This window comes from Primulina huaijiensis, chromosome 13 (assembly GCF_012295235.1).
Source record: "Primulina huaijiensis isolate GDHJ02 chromosome 13, ASM1229523v2, whole genome shotgun sequence".
In the NCBI taxonomy this organism is placed as follows: Eukaryota; Viridiplantae; Streptophyta; class Magnoliopsida; order Lamiales; family Gesneriaceae; genus Primulina; species Primulina huaijiensis.
Genome location: NC_133318.1, coordinates 3904054 through 3922903, shown reverse-complemented (window position 1 = coordinate 3922903; position 18850 = coordinate 3904054). Strand labels below are relative to the sequence as shown.

General features: G+C 36.0%; 1 pseudogene; it reads right to left on the bottom strand.

Annotated features, from left to right (window-relative positions):
* Window positions 1–6566: 6566 nt before the first annotated feature.
* The window catches only part of LOC140991893 (heparanase-like protein 2), a 17938-nt pseudogene continuing 5654 nt past the window's right edge, over window positions 6567–18850 (bottom strand).

The following is an 18850-nucleotide window of genomic DNA, read 5'->3' as shown; positions in this document are numbered from 1 at the left end:
TTGATTGAGATTTGGGATTTGATGGCGCTTTGTCGACGCTATCATACGATTATCCCTGATTGAGGCCGGTGTGCCAGCTCGAGCATTGATTTGATAGCGATTCGATTGATTCTGACATGTGCTCAGTGGATGGGCATTTGACCTGATACCTCCACGACATACATGCATTGCATATCATATATCATTGTTTAGATATCTGTGGTATATATTGTGGTTGCTTCAGACTGAGCTTTGCTCACTCCAGATGGGGCTGTTGTTGTCTTTGTATGTGGACAATGACAGGTACTCCAGGATATCAGGAGACCGGAGATGGTACTTCTGGAGGAAGTCACAGTTTGAGTTGAGGTTTCGTGGTCTTTCCCAGTATATATGTTATGTATCTATATACCGGGGTATGTCCCGAAGATATGATTTGTTGTTGTATGAGTTGTTTTGATTATGTGTGGGCATGTTTTATGATGTGAGATGAAATACTATTTTTAGTATTCAAATCGCATATTTTGGGCTCATTGTAAAGAAATTTTAAACTCGTTTTCCGCTGTAATTAATTAACCCTAATCAAATTGCATTGTAATAAAGATTAGGAGCTAAGGGTCCCACAACGACTGTGAGATTAGCTATCATACGGGGAAAGCTAACGTTGTGGCAGACGCACTGAGTAGAAAAGCAGCAGTTATCACTCAATTATCACTTCAAAGACCGTTGCAGTCCGAGATACAACGGTTTGAGCTTACAGTCTATGCTAGGGGCGAGGCCCCTAGTCTTGCCACATTATCAGTACAGTTGACTTTGAGAGACAGAATTCGTGATGAACAGGCTACCGATGAGCAATTGCAAAAGTGGAGAGCCAGAGATGAAGCCAAGGGTCGGGAATTATATTCAGAGGTGGATGGTATAGTTCGTTATCGAGATCAGTTATGGGTCCCTAGTGACGATTCTTTGATACATCTTATCATGAAGGAAGCCATGACACACCCTATTCTATTCACCCGGGTAGCACAAAAATGTACAAAGATTTGCAGTTGTTATATTGGTGGCCATGCATGAAGAGGGTCATTCTGAGATTTTTATCCGAGTGTTTGACTTGCCAGCAAGTTAAAGTAGAGCATCAAAGACCAGCGGGGAAATTGAAGCCACTCTCTATTCTCGAGTGGAAATGGGAACATGTCACCATGGGCTTTGTTGTGGGATTGCCAAAGACAGTTAAAGGATTCAATGCTATATTGGTGATAGTTGACCGTCTTACGAAATCAGCGCATTTTCTACCTATTAAGACGACTTTCACCATGATTCGGTACGCTGACTTATATATTCGAGAGATAGTTTGCCTGCATGGGATTCCTGTGTCTATTGTTTCTGACAGAGATCCGAGATTCACGTCATCTTTTTGGAAGAGTCTACATGCAGCGATGAGGACCAAGTTATTATTCAGTACAACATTTCATCCTCAAACCGATGGACAATCAGAAAGAGTTATAAAGATTTTGGAAGATCTACTTCGAGCATGTGTTACTGACTTCCAAGGCAGTTGGGAACCAAAGTTACCTCTAGTGAAGTTCACCTACAATAATAGTTTCCAATCATCAATCGGGATGGCTCCTTTTGAAGCACTCTATGGAAGGAAATGTAGATCTCCTATTCATTGGGACGAGGTTGGGGAAAGAAGAGATATTGGTCCGGATGTGATTAAAGAGACTGCCGAGCTTGTAGTCAAAATTCGTGAGAGAATGAAGACTGCACAAAGCCGACAAAAGAGTTATGCGAACTAAAGACGAAGGGACTTAGAGTTTGCAGTGGGCGACCATGTATTTGTCAAAATAGCACCTATGAAGGGTGTTATGCGTTTTGGCAAGAAAGGCAAGCTTAGTCTAAGATTTATAGGTTCGTTTGAGATTTTGGAGAGGAATCGGACACTAGCTTATAGAGTGGCATTGCCACCAACACTTTCTGGAGTTCATAATATGTTCCATATTTCGATGCTGCGGAAGAACCTGTCGAACCCGTCACATGTACTAAATTACGAACATCTTCAATTAACTCCAAATATGACATATAAAGAAAGATCTGTCCAGATCTTAGCAAGGCAAGAAAGAAGATTGCGAAACAAAGTCATTCCAATGGTCAAAGTCAAGTGGCTGAATCACTCGGAAGAGGAAGCTACTTGGGAAAACGGGAGAGACTTGAAGAGTCGCTATCCAGAACTATTCGGTAAGTTCTAATTTCGAATACGAAATTCTATTTAAGGAGGGGAAGAATTGTAAGGTCCAAAATTAAGAAAACGTAATCCAACTGCATGCGAATCTAAGAAACATGAAAAATTAGTAATTAACTGATTTTAATTGCTAATTGATTATGTGACATACATGCGTATATGTTAAATATGATGTTATTATCATCAAGCATAAAATTGTATTTTTAAGGAATATTCGAGTTGCGATCGAGGAACGGAGACCGAGGGCTGAAAAATAGAAAATGATTTTATTAAATAATTGTTTTTAATTATTTAAATTAAGGGTGATGCTTTTTCTTATTTTTGAAAAATATGGGGTTTTGAGGTAATTTTATACGTCGGGACGTAATTTTTATCGGTGTTGAATTTTCAACAAAAATATGAACGTTTTGGCAACCCGGCTAAAAAATTCACAAACTTTTCTAAACAAAATAATTTAACTAAGCACTAATGTGCTTATTGGGCCTAACTAACCTAGTTAATGGGCCTAAGCTTTGATTAGTGTTTTAATTATTATATAAAACCAAAATCCACCCATACCCTAAGATATCCCACGCCTCCCTCACCCTAAACAATTAATAGGACTCTTTTTTCCCGCCCCACTCGTGGCACACACAAGTTTGAAGAAGAAAGCATCAAAGTTTGCTAGAGTTTTTCAAGCTATCGTTCTTCGTTGTCGTTCTTCGCAATCGTCAACGGTTTTTCGTGCGTTAAAAACGCAAAGGCACGCCATATTCTTCTTTTACTTATCATCACACCATATTATTTAATTATGCTGATATTGCATGAAAAATAAGTTGCAACATGAAATATTTTCGATTTTGTGTCATATACCAATTTTTAAGGCTTGAATTGGAGGAAAAATCATGTTTGTTATGTTGTTAAAGGGGCTGCCATGATTAAGACAGATTAGGGGATGTTTTTACATGTTTTCAAGAGTCCTAAAACACACCAAAAACGTTACAAATCTATAAGAACAAAGCTGGAAAAGTGGGGTTATTAAGAAGGGCCGATGTGCTGTAGGTTTTCATGAATTCGATTTGTTGTGCATGGAGCTTAGGGGTTCGACTAGGTCTCGAGAAGGGCTCATGCTGGACGTGGGTCAGGGTCAGGAAGGGTCCTAGCATGCCATGCAGCAGGGACTCCTCGCGCGACAGTTAAGGGTGACAGCAGCCAAGGAGTGGCTCGCTGCTGGGGCTTGGGTGCGTTAGGTAGGTTCTATAGGGTCTAAGGAAGTTGAGTAAGGGTCGGGCTAGGGGCTAGGGCAGCTGAGCCGCTGCTGGCTTGAAGAAAAAGCTGGAACCGTGAGGAGAAGCAAGCACACACAGGTTGCTGTCGTGAGTTCAGTGGTTCGCAGCTTGGGTTCTAGCGGCTGGGCTGGGTCTGGGCGTGGTCTAAGGAAGGTTAGGGATAGGTGGGCTCGGTGGTGGCTTGGCTGGGGGAGTCCTAGTTGGGTTAGGAGTCCTAGATTTGCAAGAGTCACACACACACAACAGCGCACAGAATTGGTGCTTCGGTCCAGGAGAGTTTGAGCAACTTGGGCGATGGTTCCTCGAGTTGGGCTTGGTCAGGAGGGAGCCTAGATGGGTTGTCTAGGTTTTGGCTCAAGGTGGCTCGGGCGTGGCTCGAGTAAATTTAGAGATGGCTCGGGTTGTTCGACAATGGGTTAATATTTCAAATTTAATAGGAAAAAATTGAATCCATGGGTCCACGTGGGTGGCTCATGACTTGGAAGGGTATAACAAATACTAAAAATGTTATGTTTAAAATTTGGGATCAAAATAAAGAGTTTTGGATTTATTCGGGATTTAATCGCCGCACGAAACGCGAATTAACGAATTAATTAAAATGCCTAGTTTTAGGCTTTGTAAAATTATGAAAAATTAAATTTAAGCTTAAATAATTATTATAAGTTTAAGTTTTAAATTTGGGAATTTTATATTAAGGTTTGGTTTAATTCGAGATTAAAACGCATTAATATGTTATATTTAAAGAATAAATTAAAATTCATCGATTTAGGCCAAATAAAAAAATGAGAAAATTCATGTAAGCTTAAATAATTATTTGGGACATGTTAGAGTCAATGAAATTAAGAAAATGTCCAAAACGTAAAATATCAAGTCCATGGATAAAATGGTCTTTTTACACCTAAAAATTAGTAAACGTCATGGTCGTGCCCTAAATGCTGTTTTTATGGTATTATGATTATTTTAAAAGTTTATTAAATGTTCATGATTAAATAATGATTTTTAAATGTCTATTTGATTTTTATGATTTAAGGAAGACATGTTGCAAACTTAGTTTCAAAAACAAAATTATATGTTATGCATGATTTTTTTAAAGTAATGAGAATGTAAACGTTAAAGAAAATGAAGTAATTGTAATTACTTCGATAATGTTGGAGATATCGTGAGGGCGACAGTTCCAGTGGGAGCCCGAAGATCGTATTTCCATTATTACGAATATGAGGATATGAGGTAATGGTATGAGGTAACGGTAAGAATGGGAATATCGTGAGGGGAAAAGGCCTCAGATGGAACCCATTTATGGGAAAAGGGCCCAGAGAGAACCCCGAAGATCGTATTTCTATTCGAAAGAGGATAGGCTAGGGCCCATTTGATCGGTGAGAGTGTTGCTGGTATCCCCCGCCGCTCAGTACTGCGGTTTCATGTAGATGGATCCATCGGCTTTTTGAGGTTTGAGGAAAGTCACAATTAACGATCTGAATTCAATAAAGGAATCATGTTGAGGAAAAAAGAAAGTTAAAGTTTATGTGTGTATGTCATGAAATGTTATTTTTACGTAAAAGTATTTTCACTTTTGCATGTGGTTTTATACGTATTATTTGTTATAAAGATTATGGTGTGTTGAGTCTTTAGACTCACTAGGTATGATGGATGCAGGTGAGGTCGAGGGAGGGCTTGACGGATGATTTGACTGGACTGAAGGCGCACACAACCCGAGGACCAGCGCTTCTACTTTTTCCGCATTTACGATTTATGAATCATGATATATGTTAAGGATTTTAAGACTATTTATTTATGATTTTGAGAAATTTTTGAGAGGTTTAGTATGAGCTATACTTTTCAAACTTATTGCTTTTTAGGTTTGGTAAAACAGTTGACGATTTCATTTTATGACTATTGCACTTGATTTTTCTAAAATGCTAGATGGTTGGTGTTTATTTTAAAGGGTAAAATATTTTATAAAAATATTTTTATGTGGGAAATGTATATGGCCGAAATTTGAGTAGTGTTTAAAAAAAATATTCTAGCACTTTTTAAGCAATAAAAAGGGCAGACGTTTCACTTTGTGTAGTCATAAAATTACTATCACGCGTTTTCATTAACAGCCTTCCTTCCTCTTGAACGCACATGGTCATTAATTCATTTGTTGAAAACTTATCTTTATGTGTGTTGTAGGAAATTTTGAAGGGTCCATATTGTTGTGGAAGAGTGCATAAAATATAGTGCACAAGAAAAGTTTCAGACGTTTCAACTTCAAGTGTCTTGAGTCGAGCCACTATATCCCGCATTTTCATGGATGTGCTCTTGCACACCTCTCACACTCGTGAGCCTTAATGAAGAGAATTCCATAATTAGAGTGCTGACAAGTGCCTTATTTGAAGACTGAAACTGTTCGTCAATACCCTTCAGTAATTCTTTGATATTATTATACTGATCAACGGAACCACGCATGCCAGCAGAGATTTTGTTCTTTATGAACATTACGTAGAGTCGATTAGATCGCTCTCATTTTTATAAATATCAACATCATCTGGAATGTTGTTTTCAGTAATAGAATATGGTTCGTCTTTTCGTATAGCATAATCAATATTCATCCACCCAATTAAAAAAGAATTTTTTCTTTCCATATTTTATAATTATCGCCTTTTAGTTCGGAAATATCACTTTTCATATCAGAAAAACTCGCAGGTTGTATGACTGCATAAAAATATAATATGATTATGATTTTTTTAAAAATTTTGTGGTAATATCATGTTTTACCAATGTAAGTCCTGTTTTAAAAATCTAGTAACATAAAATTTGCATATGGGCTAAAATTTTAATTCAATAAGATTTTTCTGGAACTTTATGATAAAACTATCAAAATATATTTTCCCTTAACTCCTGTGGGTAAATTAAAAAATATAATTTTGATATTTTAACCTAATTAGTTATATAAATATAACAAAAATCCCTGTGGGGTAAAATTTATTATGTTTATATAATTAATTACAATTGACGTCTATTATCCAAATCCACTTAATGCATAATTTTTCATAATTAAGGATGTTGTGGCTATTTCTCAATTATGGTTAAAAAACGTGTGTGACTCAACTAGAAGATACTGACCTATAATAATCAGGATTCCGAATGAAGGTAGTTTTGTTAAGAAACCCGTAGAATCCACCAATCAAAGTCTGCATGCGATATACTTTAGTATTATACTTCCCTGCCATTCCAAGTTGATCTAGATACCTACATTGAGACACTGTTTTAGTGAATAAGAAATCTTGATTCTGAAATTTCATCCCTTGTTCGGTAAGAAGATTAATTTTATAAAATGAATGAAGCTAGGCTAAAAACCAACAAAAAGCTGTTAAAAAATGTTTGATGTGTACCAAGCACCATTGTTGTACGTGCCTCCCGATTCTTCAAACCAGGCAAAAGTCTAGGGGCCATTCACTTGAATGGTTGATGTAATATTGCTTACGAATGAAGCCTTGTTCAAGTGATCGGGAGTGAGGATTTTACTTGGAAGATTTGTTATAATTTTTTTCAAAATTCATGTCTGTACAAATTTATAACATGATAAACAATATACTAAAGCGGATTGAGCATTACCTCCGGCTATCGAATAATTTGTAAGTTTTCTGTTTTCCTCTGATTGAAGCCTTCTAAGCACTCAACACTCTCTGTAGATAGTGTATTTTGTTCTTATAAGGTGTGTGCTTAGGGACATCAATCACTGCTATTTATAGACATTTCTCATACCATCAATGAGTGATTGTGGGAGTCTTATTGTCAAAAGAAGAGGTACATGTGCGTTTCAATTTTCTAAAGTTGAGGCGGTGTATGTATCGTTTTTCAAAATTGTAGGCTATGGCCATCGTCATTTTCTATACGTTTATTCTTCTTCTTATATGAATTGATATGTGCCACTTTTTCTTACATTCTCCCACTTGGCTCATATCTCATTTTCCTTAGGATAAAACGAAATATATGAATCATGGCGATATGTCATCTTAAAACGAGTATTATTTTCCATGTATTACAATACATTATGTATCTCAAATCTGTATAACTTAATGAATAAACCTTATGTTTATTCGAGGTCCAACTTTAATGATATTTCTCGAATCAATGAATGTGTGCACAACAAATATGAGAAAATATCACATCATAGTTTCATTAATTTGTTCTTACAACAAAATTACATAAAGGAACTAAGTCTCATTCTTTCTATATGATCCTTGAATTTTAATGGTGGCATGCCTTTAGTCAAAGGATCCGCAATCATCAATTCAGTGCTAATGTGCTCGATAATTAATTCTTATCTTTAAAACGTTCTCTTATGGTTAAATAATTAATGTCGATGTGCTTACTTCAACTACCACTTTTGTTATTTTTAGCAATAAAAACAGCAGTTGAATTGCCTCAATATATTCTTAATGGCCTAGATATAGAATCCATAATTCCAAGCCCGAAAATCAAACTTTTCAACTATACACCATGTGAGGTTGCCTCAAAACAAGATACGAACTCAGCTTCCACAGTGGAAGTAGCAGTCAATGTCTGCTTTGCACTCCTCCAAGATACAGCTCCACCAGCTAGCATAAAAATATATCATGAAGTGGATTTCCGTGAATTAATGCAGTTAGCGTAGTCTAATCAGACTTCCAAATTCTTAGTTCGTCTGAACACAAGCATATAATCTTTGGTCTCTTGAAGGTACCTCATCACTTTCCTTACAGCTTTCCAATAGTCTAAACTTGGATTACTCTGATATCTTCCCAGCATCCCAACCACAAATGCAATGTCAGATCTAGTGCAAACATGAGCATACATTAAGCTTCCGACAGCAGAAGCATAAGGAATGTTTTTCATTTGTTCCCGCTAGAGATCATTCTTTGGGCATTGGCTTAAATTGAACTTATCTCCTTTAACAATGAGAGCTATATTTGGTGAACAATCTTTCATCCGATGTCTCTTTAAAACTTTATTGATATAGGTTTCTTGAGACAGACCTAGAATACCTTTAATTCGGTCTCTATTTATCTTAATGCCAATGACATAAGATGCATCGCCCATATGCTTCTATATCAAATTTTTTAAAGAAAAATTGTTTCACCTCATATAACAAACCCTTGTCATTGGTGTAAGTAATATATCATCTACATATAGAATAAGGAAACAAATCTTACTCCCAGTGACCTTCTGATATATACATTGATCCATGATGTTCTCTACGAATCTGACTGAAGAGATAACATCATGAAATTTCAAATACTATTGACGAGAAGCTTGTTTCAATCCATATATATATTTCTTAAGCTTAAATACCAAGTTCTCACCATTACTAGAGAAGAATCCTTCAGGTTGTTTCATATAAACATCTTCCTCTAATTCTCCGCTGAGAAAAGCTGTTTTCACATCCATTTGTTGTAAATCTAAGTCAAATTGTGCAACTAATGCTAGAATGATACGAGAGAATCTTTCTTAGATAGAGAAGAAAAAGTCTACTTGTAGTCGATTCCTTCATGCTGAGTGAATTCTTTAGCTACGAGTCTTGCTTTATATCTTTCAATGTTTCCTAATGAGTTTTTCTTAGTTTGAATACCCATTTACATCCAATGGCTTTTACACCATCAGGCAACTGAACAAGATCCCAGACTCCATTAAATTCCATGGAATTCATATTTTCTTTCATAATATTAAACCATAATTTTGACTCATTACAACTCATGGCTCGTAAAAACGTTTCAGGATCATTTTCGACTCCAATGTTAAAATCCGATTCTTGTAAATATACAACATAATCATTAGATATAGCTAATCTTCTTATTCTAGTAGATCTCCTTAAGTTGTTTGGTTGATCAACAATCTACTTAATTTTCATCAGCGTTTTGTGGAACTTCGGTAACTAGTTGCCTAACACTCATTTGGTCTTGAGAGGTGTGAATAACGACCAATCTATCATTTGAATAAGAGGGTTGTGAATTTATGTGATCTTTCTCAATAAATATGTCATTTGAATGATCACTCCCACTAATCAAGTCATTTTCAAGAAATTTTACATTTCTTGATTCCACAATTCTAGTATTGTGAGATGGACGATAGAATATGTACCCTTTGGATTTTTTGGCATACCCGATGAAATATCCACTTATAGTTATTAGGTCCAGTTTCTTTTCATGTGGGTTGTAAACTCTTATTTTTGAAGGACAACCCCAAATGCGTATATGTTGCAAACTCGGTTTCCAACCTTTTAATAATTCAAATGGCGTCTTTAAGACAGTCTTAGTTAGAACTCGGTTTAATATATACACAATTATATTAAGAGCTTCAGTCCACAAGGATTTAGGAAATTTAGAGCTACTAAACATGCTCCTCACCATGTCCAATAATGTTCGGTTTTTCCTCTCAGCTACGCCATTTTGGTCCAGAGAACCAGGCATAGCATAATAGGCAGCAATCCCATGTCCCTGGAGAAACTTCGCAAACGGACCAGATGCCTGTCCATTCTCAGTGCATCTACCGTAATATTCTCCACATCTATCGGTTCTCATGATCTTAATTTATTTTCCACTTTGCTTCTCCACTTCAGCCTTAAAAACCTTAAAGGCTTCGAGTGCTTCGCTTTTTTTTTAAGCATGTAGATATACATATATCGTAATCATCAATGAAAGAAATGAAGTATTTCAGACTTTGCATGTCCATATCTGGATAACAAATATCTGAATGTATGATTTCTAATATTTTTGTTCTCTTCTTGGCATCTTTTTTAGAATTATTGGTCTGTTTTCCCTTTATGCAGCTCACACAAGTCAAAAAATCAGTAAAATCTAAAGTACTAAGTACTCCATCATTCACTAATCTTTTAATCATCTCTATGGAGATGTGTTGCAATCTCATGTGCCACAATATAGAGGAATCTTCATTTATAACACATTTTTAATATCTCTCTGAACATGTATAGTGATGTTATTATTTTGTAAAGAAATAGAGAAAAAAACCATCAATCATTATAGCATTTCCAACAATATTTGATTTACAAAATAAATTTATTGATTTATCCAAAAACTGAAATGAATAACCAAGGGGTACCAGATTTGAAACTGAAACTAAAATCCTAGAAAAACTAGGAAGAAACACTTGGATTCTTTTTTGATGTCAGGTTGGGGTGGAATTTTTCATTTCCCTTGACTTTGGGTTGCTTCTTATACTTTCCTTGTGTAGTAATAAAAATATTATCACTCGTTTCCATTAACAACTTTCATTCCTCTTGAACACACATGGTCATGAATTCATTTGTTGACAACTTATCTTTATGTGTGTTGTAGGATATTTTGAAGGGTCCATATTGTTGTGGAAGAGTGCATAAAATGTAGTGCACAAAAAAAATATCAGACATTTTCACTTCAAATGTCTTGAATCGAGCCACTATATCCCACATTTTTTATGATGTGCTCTTCCACACCTCTCACATTGGTGAGCCTTAATGAAGAGAATTCCATAATTAGGGTGCTGGCAAGTGCCTTATTTGAAGAATGAAACTTTTCATCGATAGCCTTCAGTAATTGTTTGACATTATTATGCTGATCAACGGAACTACGCATGCCAGCAGAGATTTTGGTCTTTATGAACATTACGTAGAGTCGATTAGATAGCTCTCATTTTTCATAAAGATCAAAATCATCTGGAATGTTGTTTTCAGTAATAACAGATGGTTCGTCTTTCCGTATAGCATAATATATATTCAACCACCCAATTAAAAAAGAATTTTTTCTTTCCATATTTTATAATTATCGCCTTTTAGTTCGGAAATATCACTTTTCATATCAGAAAAACTCGCAAGTTGCATGACTGCATAAAAATATAATATGATTATGATTTTTTAAAAATTTTGTGGTAATATCATGTTTTACCAATGTAAATCGTGTTTTAAAAATATAGTAACATAAAATTTGTCTGTGGGCTAAAATTTTAATTCAATAAGATTTTTCTGGAACTTTATTATAAAACTATAAAAATATATTTTCCCTTAGCTTCTGTGGGTAAATTAAGAAAAATATAATTTTGATATTTTAACCTAATTAGTTATATAAATATAACAAAAATCCTTGTAGGTTATATTTATTATGTTTATATAATTAATTACAATTGATGTCCATTATGGGATCCAAATCCACTTAATGCATAATTTTCCATAATTAAGGATGTTCTGGCTATATCTCAATTGTTTGAAATCATGCGGTTCACTGAACAAAATTTTTGGCTTTACTTAATGCTTTATAGAATAATTATTTAGTGACACAATCAACACTTTTCAAAAGTGCTTCCAGGAAAGATAGGTAGGGCTAAAACCCTTTAAATACCTAACTCCTAGACAGAGCAACGTTCATCAGAGAGAGCAGTGGCTAGTCAAGGCAATTTAAATCGATCTATGAAGAACTCTACGAGATCATGTTTTCTCATGTCACTTTATAATTATTATTCACTTTAATTATCCACATTCATATGAATCTTTATAAGCCAAAATTTTTCATTAAATAACTTTATATTCACATCTTTACTTGATATGTTCATTTTAAATTATAAATAACTCAATATAATTTAATATGAACATAATGTGAATCTTGATTTACCAAAATATTTTTCAATACAATTTGCATTTTAAAAAACTTCAAAAATAAATGCAAGCATAATATTAAATTCGTATGTTCATTTCAAATAAATACCTAAAATATTTCGCATAATATCTAACATGAAAAATTAATTTATAAATATGTATTGAAAATTGCACTGTATTTTGAAATATTAAAATCTATTTCCAAATCATTTATTATTATAATTATTACTATTAATATTATTATTATTTTATTTATTTATTTTATTATTAAAAAAATTATCGATCCGCTTCCACATATTGTTTATCATGTCCAAATATTTGTATAAACATGAATTTTGAGAAAAATTTTAACATTTGGTATCAGAACCGTGATATCTCCGCCTTGAAAATTTGTTTTCATTTTCTGAAAATCCGATATCATAAAATTTTGAAAAATTTCTTTCTGAAGTTTTGCGTAAGAAACTTGAAGTTTGAGGTCGGACATAGTAATATAAGAAACTTACCTGAGAATTTTGTTCTCGGTTGCACCTTGAAGTCTTGAAATTTAAATAAAGTTTCTAAATTTGAAAATAAAATGAGAATTTTAGAGAGCAACGAATCATTCAGAAGATGAAAAAGGCTTGTAGAAGATTAATTATTACATGCGTGTGATGTGTTGAAATATTAAAAATGAAGACCAATGAATTGAAAGTCTTGCATAATAATTACGTGCATGTGGTGTGGTTTGCATTTAATATTGAAATTAGAAACCCAGATATCATTGAAGAAGTTTGTGACAATTGTCCCGGTCATTGAATAATTTGTAAGTTTTCTGTTTTTCTCTGATTGAAGCCTTCTAAACACTCAACACTCTCTGTAGATGGTGTATTTTTTTCTTATGGGATTTGTGCTCATAGACTTCAATCACTGTTATTTATAGGCATTTCTAATACTATCAATGAATGATTGCGAAAGTATTATAATCAAAAGAAGAGGCGCATTCTAAAGTTGAGGCAGTGCATATACCCTTTTTTCAAAATTGTAGGTTGTGACCGTCGTCATTTCCTACACGTTTATTCTTCTTCTGATTTGAATTGATATGTGTCACTTTTTCTTACAAGATTAGGATCATTTGCTGCAATATAATTAATAACAGAGGTCACTAGTGTTGGATCTCAGTTTTCTACACGCCCAAACGCAGCGGAAGTTTTAAAATTTTTATTTTATTTTGACAATCAAAATACATTTGATTGGGCGTTCGTATGGTTTTTAATAAAACATTCATAGGATGTTTAGAAAATTATAAATCTGGTGAATTAATCACACGACTCCAACTATTCCGGATTTAGCGGAGATAGCTCTTGATGAAATCCCTACGAACTTTTTTCAGGGACTCCTTTCTTCTAATCAGGTCCACGACTAGATGGTTTGATCCTCTTCTAATTTGCACTAGAAAAAGTAGAAGAGATTTTACGTAAGAGATTGAAATTTGAGAGGCGGCTCAAACTATTCTCCAAGGAGAAGTGGCCGAATTATGGAGTGCTTGGGATAGGAGTTTTCGAAAATCTCTTGTGGTGGTGGCTAGGGTTATGTCATGTTAACTCATATTTATAATTATCCATGACCTAATTATCATAGTATAATAATTGAGCCCTTTAATTAACATTAATGGGCTTATTTAATTAATTGGGTTAATCACACTAATTTAATCAATTAATCAAGGTCTATTAACAACTTTAATTATTTAATATGTTGGACTTGTACTCTTACAAGTCCATTAAACATATTATCCACCATATTTAATTTATTAATTAATAAGCTCAACCTTTGAGTTTAATAAATTAAATCATTTATAAATTCAACATTTAAATTTATTATTCAAATTATAAATTCAACTTCTTGAATTTATTCTCTCAACGGGAACAAACGATCCAGTACTTGTGTGACCCTCAATGGGTCAGGGATACAGCTAGCCGTGGGTTCACAACTCTTTGTGATTCAGGCATAATCCTTTATTCGGGCTTACCCTAGTTAGCCCCATTCTTTTCATCAACACTTTGATCAAGAATGTCAGAACTCATTTCTGATTGCACCCATCGGATCATGGTAAGAGCGTCTAGTAGCATCGCCCCATGATCCCCTAGGTATCACTGATAGTGCCTGCACGAACCAGTCGATTATGATTAACGTACATTACGGTCCCTTCATCTCATATATCCCGATCGAATCTGCAACCATTGGTTCATCGAGGGTTGCATATTAATTCGATAACTATGTGATAACTATACATAGTGGTATCGTATGTACCGTTCGAGCAATCCTTCTCTAACGTACATCTCATACTCTGGCCAGAGATTCCACGCACTATAATTTCATCATATCACATAGGATATCCACACCCGCAGGTGAGAGGTGAATCTCCGCACTGGCTCCTATATGTTTCGCAACTATACCCAACCTCGCCACTTGATGACTCTCTTGGAGCCAATAAACTAGTCAAAGCACAGCCCTAGCATATAGAGCCTCAGAGTTGTCCCGGGTTGTAAGGACTAATGGTGTACAATCATAACCACGGACTTATCCTCTCGATGAATGATAACCACTTGGAAAGTCCGAGGGAGGGTTGTTCAGTATAATCATCATATGACTACCCATCTGCATGTTTGGACATCTCTATGCCCTTACCAAGAAACGCAGTACACAACATCACAGATGCTAGTCTCGAGCTCAAGCGACCTTTATCCATGTTTCAGGCGGCTGAATCGACTAGGAACGAATTTAGATCATACAGTGTTTACAAACGAGTTTCAACATCGAATTACGATTCATTTGTATTAAAGTATAATCAAGGTCTTTATCTATGTTTGATAACATGGGTATACAGATAAAGAAATAACAAACCATGAAATAATGAATTATATTAAAATAAATATTGTTAATTACAACTGAGTCAATAAAATACCTAGCCAACAGTTGGCTTGCAGGGCATCTACTCTAACAATCTCCCACTTGCCCTAGAGCCAACTACCCATAAACTTTAATCCCATTGCTTCGCGATGCTTCTCAAACAATGGTCTTGGCAAGGGCTTTGTAAGTGGATCAGCAACGTTATCTGTAGAGGAGACTCTTTCGACTGATATATCTCCTCTTCCCACAATCTCCCGGATGATGTGGAACTTCCTCAGTACATGTTTGGATCGCTGATGAGACCTTGGTTCCTTTGCTTGCGCAACGGCACCAGTGTTGTCGCAGTACACCGGGACTGGATCAACTCCATTTGGAATAACGCCCAACTCTTGGACAAAATTCCTCACCCAAACTGCCTCTTTGGCTGCAGCAGACGCAGCAATGTACTCAGCTTCAATGGTGGAATCCACAACGGTGTCTTGTTTGGAACTCTTCCAAGAGACAGCCGCACCATTAAGCATGAATACAAAACCAGAGGTCGATTTCGAATCATCTACATCACATTGAAAGCTGGAATCAGTGTAGCCTTCCAATTTTAATTCTCCACCCCCATAGACCATGAACAAGTTCTTAGTCCTTCTCAAGTACTTAAGAATATCTTTCACGGCCTTCCAATGCATTTGACCAGGGTTCGCCTGATATTTGCTTGTAACACTCAAAGCGTAAGCAACATCAGGACGTGTTGATATCATACCATACATGATACTACCAATGGCTGACGCATATGGAATACGTGTCATCATCTCTATCTCTTCATCAGTGTTAGGACACATAGCTTTAGATAGAGTAACACCATGACACATTGATAAGTATCCTCTCTTGGACTCTTCCATAGAGAATCTCTTCAGAATGGTATCGATATAAGTGGCTTGGGTGAGTCCTAGAGTCCTTTTTGATCTATCTCTATTGATCTGTATTCTCAATACATATGATGCTTCACCCATGTCTTTCATGGAGAATTTACTTGCTAACCATACTTTAGTTGATTGCAGTAATCCTACATCATTCCCAAGGAATAGGATGTCATCAACATAAAGTATAAGGAATGTCACTGCACTCCCACTAACTTTCTTGTACACACATGGTTCCTCGGGATTCTTAGCAAAACCAAACTCTTTGATTGTGCTATCAAATCTGAGGTTCCAACTCCTTGACGCTTGCTTGAGACCATATATAGATCTCTGAAGTTTTCATACCTTATGCTCACTTCCTACTGATGTGTATCCCTCAGGTTGAGACATATAAATTTCTTCTTTGATGTCTCCATTCAGAAATGCAGTCTTTACATCCATTTGCCATATTTCATAGTCATACCATGCTGCTATGGCCACTAGTATTCTAATGGACTTAAACATAGCAACTGGTGAAAAAGTTTCCTCATAGTCAATTCCTTGCCTTTGAGTATAACCTTTTGCAACCAGCCTTGCTTTGAAGGTCACTACCTTCCCATCCGCCCCAAGCTTTCTTTTGTAGATCCATTTCCATCCTATGGGAACGATTCCCTCAAGTGGATCCACTAATGTCCAGATTTGGTTTGAATACATTGAGTCCATTTCTGACTGCATGGCTTCAAGTCATTTGGATGAATCAGTATCAGATATTGCTTCCTTAAAGTTCATTGGATCACATCCAACACAAGACTCATCCTGGTCTTGTTCATGAAGAAGCGTACATCTTGCAGGTGGTCTAATAACCCTATCAGACCTGCTAGGAGCTTGGACTTCAACTACTGGTTGTTGGGAAATGGGTTCAACTTCTATAGTTGAGGGATTTTCTTGAATTTCGGCAAGTTCTATCATCTTGCCTTTTCTATCTAATAGAAATTCTTTTTCCAAAAAGGTGGCATTTCTCGAAACAAACACTTTTGCCTCATTGGGATGATAGAAATAATATCCAACAGAATTTTTTGGATATCCTACAAAGTAGCACAAAGTGGATCTGCTATCCAATTTGTCTCCCACTGTCTGCTTCACATAAGCAGGACATCCCCATATTCTCATGTAAGAATACTTTGGAGTTTTTCCCATCCATATCTCATATGGTGTTTTATCCACTACTTTGGTATGGACATTATTCAACAACATTGCCGCTGTTTCACGCGCAAATCCCCAAAACGATGTAGGCAGTTCAGTGAATCTCATCATGGATCGAACCATGTCCATCAGAGTTCGATTTCGACGTTCAGAAACACCATTCAATTGTGGTGTTGCTGGTGGAGTCCATTGTGAGAGAATCCCATTCTCTTTTAGATAACCCAAAAATTCAGCACTCAAGTATTCTCCACCTCGATCAGATCGAAGTGATTTAATACTTCTTTGTAGCTGATTTTCTACTTCAGATCTGAATTTTTTGAACTTTTCAAATGCTTCAGATTTGTGTTTCATCAAATAAACGTACCCATACCTCGAATGGTCATCAGTAAAGGTAATGAAGTAGTAATGCCCAAATTTTGTGCTAACACTTAGCGGGCCACAAACGTCCGTGTGGATCAAATCCAGTAGACCATGTGCACGTTCCACGTTTCCACTGAATGGAGTTTTAGTCATTTTTCTTTTTTGACAGGACTCACAAGTTGGTAGAGAATTTATGTCTGACAGGTCAAACATGCCTTCTCCCACTAGCTTGTGCATCCTTCTTTGGGAAATATGACCTAGTCTAGCATGCCATATTTGTGCGGGATTTGGATCTTCTATTTTTCTTTTGTTTGTTGTTGTTTTCGTACGCGCTTGGATATTGTTCAACGGAATATCTTTTAATTTTAAGTTATAGAGATCGTTTGTTAATTCTCCAGTTCCAAACAAACATTCATTCTTGTATAAATTGCAAACACCTTTAGCAAAAACACAAGAATAACCATCCCTATCAAACATAGAAATAGAAATAATGTTTTTAACCAATTCAGGCACAAATAAAACATATCTCAAAAACAACTTAAAATTATTGTCCAAAATTAAAGTAATGTGTCCAATGGCAGTGGCAGCAACTCTTGCTCCATTTCCCAGTCTTAGAAAGGTCTCACCATCTCTAAGCCTCTTGCTTCTTCCCATCACCTGCAAATCATTGCATAGATGAGAACCACATCCGGTATCTAATACCCAAGAAAAGAAATTAATAGAAACATTAACTTCAATATAAAACATACCGTGGCCAAAACGCTTCTGGGCAAGATACTCCGCGCAATTACGCCTCCAATGTCCAGGCTTGTTGCAGTGGAAACAGATTTGTTCTGACTTGTCAGGCTTTGTGGGCCCCGGATTTGGTTTCTTGTATGCTTCTTGTTGGGCTTGTTCTTCTTTGGAGGGGCAGAACGTTTCTTGCCTTTATTTGGGGCTCCTTTTTTCGTACCATACGAAGAACCCAACAGAAGAACATGTTTTTCCTTTTTAATTGTGGCCTCATAATTAGTGAGCATATTGACCAACTCTTCAAGGGTGGCCTCAAGCTTATTCATATTAAAATTAACCACAAATCCATCGAACGAGGCAGGTAAAGACAGCAATAGAATATCAGTCGAGAGCTCACTAGGCATAACCAAGTCGAGTCCCACCAACTTCTCGATGAGCCCAATCATCCTAACACCATGCTCATGGACCGAAGCCCCTTCTCGCAAGCGTGTAGTCATGAGTTCTTTAACAGTAGCATGTCTCTCTGAACGAGTTTGTACAGCATACAATTCTTTCAGATGAAGGTGAATGTCAGCAGCATTCACCGCCTCCTCGAACCTTCTCTAAAGTTCATTCGACATAGAAGCCAACATGTAGCTCTTAGCCTGAAGATCATGGTCCCACCATTTCTCAAGCTTAGCTAACTCAGTCCTAC